This window comes from Dendropsophus ebraccatus, chromosome 8, assembly GCF_027789765.1.
Source record: "Dendropsophus ebraccatus isolate aDenEbr1 chromosome 8, aDenEbr1.pat, whole genome shotgun sequence".
Taxonomy (NCBI): domain Eukaryota; kingdom Metazoa; phylum Chordata; class Amphibia; order Anura; family Hylidae; genus Dendropsophus; species Dendropsophus ebraccatus.
Genome location: NC_091461.1, coordinates 35785130 through 35793638, shown reverse-complemented (window position 1 = coordinate 35793638; position 8509 = coordinate 35785130).

The window sequence follows — 8509 nt, the reverse complement described above, 5'->3', positions numbered from 1 at the left end:
TAAAGGTACCTTACGGGCTCGTCTAGAACGGAGACCATTGCGGTGGAGTACGTTACTTATGATATTGACTGAAACCAATGTCCCCACTGCCATGAGATCTTCCCGGAGCTCCTTTCTTGTTGTCCTTGGGTCAGCCTTGACTCTTCAGACAAGCCTGGCCTCGGCTTGGGAGGAAACTTTCAAAGGCTGTCCAGGCCGTGGAAGGCTAACAGTAGTTCCATAAGCCTTCCACTTCCGGATGATGCTCCCAACAGTGGAGACAGGTAGGCCCAACTCCTTGGAAAGGGTTTTGTACCCCTTGCCAGCCTTGTGACCCTCCACGATCTTGTCTCCGATGGCCTTGGAATGCTCCTTTGTCTTTCCCATATTGACCATGTATGAGTGCTGTTCACAAGTTTGGGGAGGGTCTTAAATAGACAGAAAAGGCAGGAAAAACAGATAATTAATCCAAACATGTGAAGATCATTGTTCTTTGTGCCTGAACTACTTCTTAATACTTAAGCGGAACCAAACAGAATTCTGGTGGTTTGAGGGGTTGAATAATAATTGACCCTCTGAATAAACTTTTCTCAATTTTAAAAAACAATAAACAAAGAAATAACATTCTTTTTTGCTGCAGTGCATTTCACACTTCCAGGCTGATCTACAGTCCAAATGTCACAATGCCAAGTTAATTCCGAATGTGTAAACCTGCTAAATCTGCAGGGGGTTGAATACTACTTGTAGGCACTGTAAGTAGATCCAGGATACAAGACAATGGGGTGGCTATGGGCGTAACACATAACACATTGGCAGATGTAGAGAGATGTGGAGAAAAATGCCTATAAACCCCACCAGGCATGGATTTTTTATTTTATTTTACAGAGATGTCTTATAAAAACAACCTCTGTCCATATGTACCATATAGCAGCCTCATCCTTGGATCCATTTGTAGTAACGGTGAACTCATGTATGGCTGATGGGCCTTTGATTCATTCCTTGACATAGTCTTAAGTATTTTATTATATGGGGGGAAAAAATCTATGGTCATTAGATATCTTCCTATTACATTTTGAGTTTAAAGCCGTGTATATTTGGGACTATTCAACTAAACCCTAAAATGTCAATTGCAAGCTTTGGTAAAATCATAAACATAGATGCAATAGGGAGCACTAAGGGGAAGATTTATCTAACTGGTGTAAAAGTAGAATTGTCTTAGTTGCCCCTAGCAACCAATCAGATTCCACCTTTCATTTTCCATAGGACCTGTGATGAATGAAAAGTGGAATCTGATTGGTTGCTAGGGGCAACTAAGACAATTCTATTTTACACCAGTAAATTTTTAAGTCTTTGTTGGCAGGCAACATCATGGCGTCGTAGAGCTCTAGCCTAAACCCTACATTGTTGCAGTTTGCACATATTGCCAAATCAATACAGTAATATATTAAGAGTGGAATTATAAAAGTGAATACAAAATAGTGAATATGGATAAGATGTCTGGTTTTCTTTGCACTCGTTTTTGTAGCCCTCCTCTACCTATTGTGTTAATGAGCTTATATTACAAAACTTTAATCCTAATTGACGTAACCTTAAAAAATGGCTGCAACCAGAGTGACCGTGACATTGGATAAGACGTTATCCTGTCCTACACATGAGGATGAAGACTATCCCATTATTTATGATGGCAGTAGGATAAGTGTTCCTGACATGGTTATCAAAGAAATTTTAGACCAACGGCATTTTCATCGTTGTCACAGATCTCTGGAAAAAGGACGACGTTTGTCTCTATTCATCAGTGGAAAAGTAAAAGTTAATAATAAAAACAAAAGTTCTACCTATGAATACATGAAAGTACAATATACAGGACCCCCTTTTATTCCAGAAACAAGGGTAAATGACATATCCTAATACCCCAGCATGTAATGGCTGAGGAAGGCTTATGTTTTAGGCTATGTCTAAATGGCCACTATCTGCCATATTGGATCAAAGGCAAGCTTTTTCCAATGGGAAGGTGATCATGTAGCATATCAGAGAAGACCAGAATTGTCTGAGAAATCGATTACAGTATTGTGGTTCAAAAGTTGGCAACACAGGAAGATGCAACAACATCTGGGAACATCGCCTGTGATGCAGTTATTTGATGGGGTCATCTTGTTGTCCATGGTCCAGAGCTGCTTTGCGTTTATAACTTTTGAACCACATGAGATATTGCAAATCTTATTGGACCTATTGATTTCCTGGGGACACGTCAGAAAGTTTTATTAGTCAGGTCTGATTGTTCAGATACCGAGCTATCTGTATTATCACAGCCCTCCCACCATGGTTTGTAGTTTTAATTTTCAGTAGCTAACATAACATTGCTGGGTCCTCTAACTAGATATTAGATGAGATCTAGGGCAGATAAGGGTTTGCCCACATAGTTTCCCTAAACCAAGGGACAGGGTGAAGCTGTGCAGGAATAAGTATAAAATTATGTCTCCTTATGTCTCCTGGCATTTCAGTGTTACCCAGCCACTTAACATGACCGGTCTGTAGATTCACTGTGATTCTTTTTGCCGTCAAAGTTCAGGAGGTTTCTTCATTCGCAAGTTTAGTTTTAATTAGGCTATGTTCACACTACGTATATGTCCGGCCGCATATTTTCCCGGCCGGACATATACGTGTTAAACTCCGTCCGGGAAATTACGCAGTTGCGGCTGGCTACGTACGGACCGCGAACTTACGCCCGCAGTCTACTTACGCTTCCCGAGCGCCCTACGTAGCGATCTGACAGCGGTCTTTTACTTGGAAATCTTTGGCTAGTCCCGGACACCCCACAGAACCTTTTGGATCGGCAAATCTAAGTGCAAAAATGAAGATATCACCACTCCGTATGGGACCGCATGTTACGCTACGGGCGTAAGTTACGGCATTTTCGTCCTCAAACAATGGTCTGGTTCATTTTTTATGGCGCCGCGTATGATCCGGGCGTAAGTTCTTACGTAGTGTGAACTGTGCAGCCGTACATAGTATACTTTCCATTGTACGCAAACTACGTAAATCTCCGGCCGCTTATTCACGGAACACGCTACGTCCGGAGACTTACGTAGTGTGAACATAGTCCCCAGGTTACATTTTACTTCACACACTACTAGATTAACTCAGTTTCTTGTCTTTGGGGAGTTCTGCTTTGATATTTCTAACTGCAGAGAGGCTGGTATAGAGTATTACCCTGGGTGCAGAGAGGCTGGTATAGAGTATTACCCTGGGTGCAGAGAGGCTGGTATAGAGTAGTACCCTGGATGATAGAGATGGTATAGAGTATTACCCTGGGTGATAGAAGTGGTATAGAGTATTACCCTGGGTGATAGAGGTGGTATAGAGTATTACCCTGGGTGCGGAGAGGCTGGTATAGAGTATAACCCTGGGTGATAGAGATGGTATAGAGTATTACCCTGGGTGAAAGAGGTGGTATAGAGTATTACCCTGGGTGCGGAGAGGCTGGTATAGAGTATAACCCTGGGTGATAGAGATGGTATAGAGTATTAACCTGGGTGATAGAGGTGATATAGAGTATTATCCTGGAAGCGGAGAGGCTGGTATAGAGTATTACCCTGGGTGATAGAGGTGGTAAAGAGTATTACCCTGGATGATAGAGATGGTATAGAGTATTACCCTGGGTGCGGAGAGGCTGGTATAGAGTATTACCCTGGGTGCGGAGAGGTGGTATAGAGTATTACCCTGGGTGCGGAGAGGTGGTATAGAGTAGTACCCTGGATGATAGAGATGGTATAGAGTATTACCCTGGGTGCGGAGAGGCTGGTATAGAGTATTACCCTGGGTGATAGAGGTGGTATAGAGTATTATCCTGGGTGATAGAGGTGGTAAAGAGTATTACCCTGGATGATAGAGATGGTATAGAGTATTACCCTGGGTGCGGAGAGGCTGGTATAGAGTATTACCCTGGGTGCGGAGAGGCTGGTATAGAGTATTACCCTGGGTGCGGAGAGGTGGTATAGAGTATTACCCTGGGTGATAGAGGTGGTATAGAGTATTATCCAGGGTGATAGAGGTGGTAAAGAGTATTACCCTGGATGATAGAGATGGTATAGAGTATTACCCTGGGTGCGGAGAGGCTGGTATAGAGTATTACCCTGGGTGCGGAGAGGTGGTATAGAGTATTACCCTGGGTGCGGAGAGGTGGTATAGAGTAGTACCCTGGATGATAGAGATGGTATAGAGTATTACCCTGGGTGCGGAGAGGCTGGTATAGAGTATTACCCTGGGTGATAGAGGTGGTATAGAGTATTATCCTGGGTGATAGAGGTGGTATAGAGTATTACCCTGGGTGATAGAGGTGGTATATAGAATATTACCCTGGGTGATAGAGGTGGTATAGAGTATTACCCTGGGTGCAGAGAGGCTGGTTTAGAGTATTACCCTGGGTGATAGAGGTGGTATAGAGTATTACCCTGGGTGATGGTGATAGAGGTGGTATAGAGTATTAACCTGGGTGATAAAGGTGGTATAGAGTATTACCCTGGGTGATAGAGGTGGTATAGAGTATTACCCTGGGTGCAGAGAGGCTGGTTTAGAGTATTACTCTGGGTGATAGAGGTGATATAAAGTATTACCCTGGGTGATGGTGATAGAGGTGGTATAGAGTATTACCCTGGGTGATAGAGGTGGTATAGAGTATTACCCTGGGTGCAGAGAGGCTGGTTTAGAGTATTACTCTGGGTGATAGAGGTGATATAGAGTATTACCCTGGGTGATGGTGATAGAGGTGGTATAGAGTATTACCCTGGGTGATAGAGGTGGTATAGAGTATTACCCTGGGTGCAGAGAGGCTGGTTTAGAGTATTACTCTGGGTGATAGAGGTGATATAGAGTATTACCCTGGGTGATGGTGATAGAGGTGGTATAGAGTATTACCCTGGGTGATAGAGGTGGTATAGAGTATTACCCTGGGTGCAGAGAGGCTGGTTTAGAGTATTACCCTGGGTGATAGAGGTGATATAGAGTATTACCCTGGGTGATGGTGATAGAGGTGGTATAGAGTATTACCCTGGGTGATAGAGGTGGTATAGAGTATTACCCTGGGTGCAGAGAGGCTGGTTTAGAGTATTACCCTGGGTGATAGAGGTGATATAGAGTATTACCCTGGGTGATAGAGGTGGTATAGAGTATTACCCTGGGTGATAGAGGTGGTATAGAGTATTACCCTGGGTGATAGAGGTGGTATAGAGTATTACCCTGGGTGATAGAGGTGGTATAGAGTATTACCCTGGGTGATAAAGGTGGTATAGAGTATTACCCTGGGTGATAAAGGTGGTATAGAGTATTACCCTGCGTGATAGAGGTGATATAGAGTATTACCCTGGGTGATAGAGGTGGTATAGAGTATTAGCCTGGGTGATAGAGGTGGTATAGAGTATTACCCTGGGTGATAGAGGTGGTATAGAGTATTACCCTGGGTGATAAAGGTGGTATAGAGTATTACCCTGGGTGATAAAGGTGGTATAGAGTATTACCCTGGGTGATAAAGGTGGTATAGAGTATTACCCTGGGTGATAAAGGTGGTATAGAGTATTACCCTGGGTGCGGAGAGGCTGGTATAGAATATTACAGTGGCTCTATTGGCCGTAATGTTGGACAAGTTACCACCACTGTAGGTCCCAGGGCAGCATCCATAGATAGAAAGATACAAAGTATTGTCCAAAATCCCATGGGAAAATCCTGAGTGCACAAGGGCCATGAATCAGGCTCTTTTGTTATTTTTTTTACTATGCTTTAAGCTGGATAAGCCTAGTTCAGCAATAGGAAAAGAGCAACATGTTCTTCTATTGCCATTGCCGACCCTTTTCCTCTCCACTTACACCTCAGACATGTTTACTCGTTAAGAAGCTCTGCCTATCATTGCCTAAAATTCTAGACATTAATACTGAAATAAAACTTGGGAAATAACCCTAAAAATAACATATCGTTTAGTTATATAAGTTAATGGGAAGGTTGTCTGTACACAGTACCTTGTACGTCAATACAAATAGTCCCAGAATACAGATAGATGTATCAGTGACCTTTTCATGACAGCCATGGCAGAATGTACCTTCCTCGTGTTGATATAACTTTACCTGCCCTTTCCCATGTGTACGGCTTTTGTCTAGAACCTGAAAATCTTCTTTGATGAACGTAATAGTTGCAGTCAAAATTATCTCCTTCCGTTACCTGGAATACTATCTTATATTACAAGATAAACACAGCAGATCTAACCTTACCAGATCTTCATGTGTGCTGGATGGTGACTTTTAGTTCAGTTTACTAACATAATCCCTCAGATAAAATGGCAGCTTCAGGCCAATCCACCTATTGAATGGTTTATGGGTTTTGGGAATTGTGTGAACTTCCAAAGCCTGAGGACCCATGGAAGCCCAACCAAGTGTGTGGTTTAAAGGGGGTTACTTCACTATTATAACAAATATTTCTCAAACTGCAGGATAGGTGATACATATCTGATTTGTTGGACCCCCACTGATCACAAGAACAGGGAGCTGTTGTCCTCCAAGTGAGCAGGGTGGAGGTCGAGTATGTATGCTGCTGCTCCACTATAGCAAACTGTGGCCAACCAGCAATTGCAAAACTACAATTCTCATCATACCTGGACAGCTAAAGCTTTGGAATGGCTGTCCAAGAATAATGGGAATTGTACTTTTGCAACAGCTGGAGGGCTGTTAGTTGGAGACCACTGCACTATAACACTGCTGAAGATATTTGAGCACAGTGTTTGGCTGTCTTTGCCAGTCCCATATCAAATGAATAGAGCTGCAATGCAGCTAAGGAGAAAGATTTTCTGATGCTGGCAGATACAGGAATATGGTTGTCAATTCAGCAAAACTTTGGGGTCTCTGCTTTCATACCATCTGTGGCTATGGTGTAGCTCTAAGGCAGGGGTGGGGAACCTCCGGCTCCTGAGACCTCCCGATGCGGCCCGTGGCTCCCCTGTGACACGCGCCGCCCTGGGGGGGAAGGAGCCGGCGCACACAGCATCCTCCGGTGTCTGTGACAGCTGCCAGGAGGATGCTGTCTGTGCCGGCTCCTTCCCCACTAGAGCGGCGCACGTCTTCCATCTCCTGCGGGTCACGCGCGATGACATCATTTCATTGCGCGCCGCCTGCAGGAGAAGACGGGCAAAGGCTAGATGGGAGAGAAGAGGACCTGGACAGCGTGGGAGCGGAGGAAAGGTGAGTGGGATGTTTATTTTTTTTATTTGGGGGTTAACTAGACTACCAGGGACATGACTGGGGGGGTTAACTAGGCTACCAGGGACATGACTGGGGAGGTTAACTAGGCTACCAGGGACATGAATGGGGGGGTTAACTAGGCTACCAGGGACATGACTGGGGGGGTTAACTAGACTACAAGGGACAGGCACTGGGGGTTAACTACAATAGCAGGGGCATTAGGGGAACAATACTTTGCCTTGCCCCGGGTGCTGCAAACACACTACTAACTGCTGCGCATGGTATGCGGCCCTAGAATGATTTTATTAATGCTCGACCGGCCCTCGACATGGAAAAGGTTCCCCACCCCTGCTCTAAGGGTTGTAGGGATCACAACTGTGACCAGGCCCCTAATCCAGAGGTCTTCTCACAACGCTAATATGCAGCACAGTAGAAAGTGACAGAAAGTGGAAGTGCTGCCCTCCTGCTTGTCGGACCAACGGGAGCTTTATTCCAAACCACACAGTGATGATATGGCCTGTCCACAGAGAACACGCTTGTTGTGTAGGAGATATGTGCTGCAGCTTGTTTTGTCCCAGGGAAGTAGGTGATCAAAGCTATTGGGCAAATACAGTCAGTGAAGTGTAATCTGCACAGTTACAGTAAGTGCTTACACTGTTTATTTTACATTATTCAAGGTGATTTATTGACTGTGGAGACAAAAGGCATTGCTGTCCTCATAGAGGGGGAAACCATGTGTCAGTGAAATAACCCCTCCTCATTTCACTTTATTCTTCCTCCACCTTTAGATGTAGTGGTAAGGGTTAATTCGTAGCAGATCATTTCAAGTCGTTCAATGGATGCTGTAAAACCTTAGTGTAAAACCTTGAACGCACATACACTGTACATTCACAAAGAAATCTGTAAAATTTTTTGTTTTTTGTTAGTTAAAAAACAGAAAGTAATGGAACAGAGCCAAGCTGAAGAAAAACTGAGACCTGATGTGTCCTATAGTAATCAATGAGAAATTGTATTTATTTCTGTTTTTTTTGGTTCTCATTGCACTCCCACAAAGTCCACTGGCGTCTCCCCTTTCTCTCTGCTCACAAGTGACATCACTTGGAACGCCGGGGAAGAGACTTAGTGCTTCCTGCGGCCACAAGGGTGATTAACAGTATGGTGAGCCAGTGGCCCTTTAACTCATTAAGAGCACTTACAGATAAGGAGCTTGGTGCAGAACCTGGCAGCTGAGTGGCCCCCTCCCCCCAAGGGCAGGGGCCTAATCACTTGGGGTCACACATAAGTTTGGGGCCCACAGGGAATTCCCCATG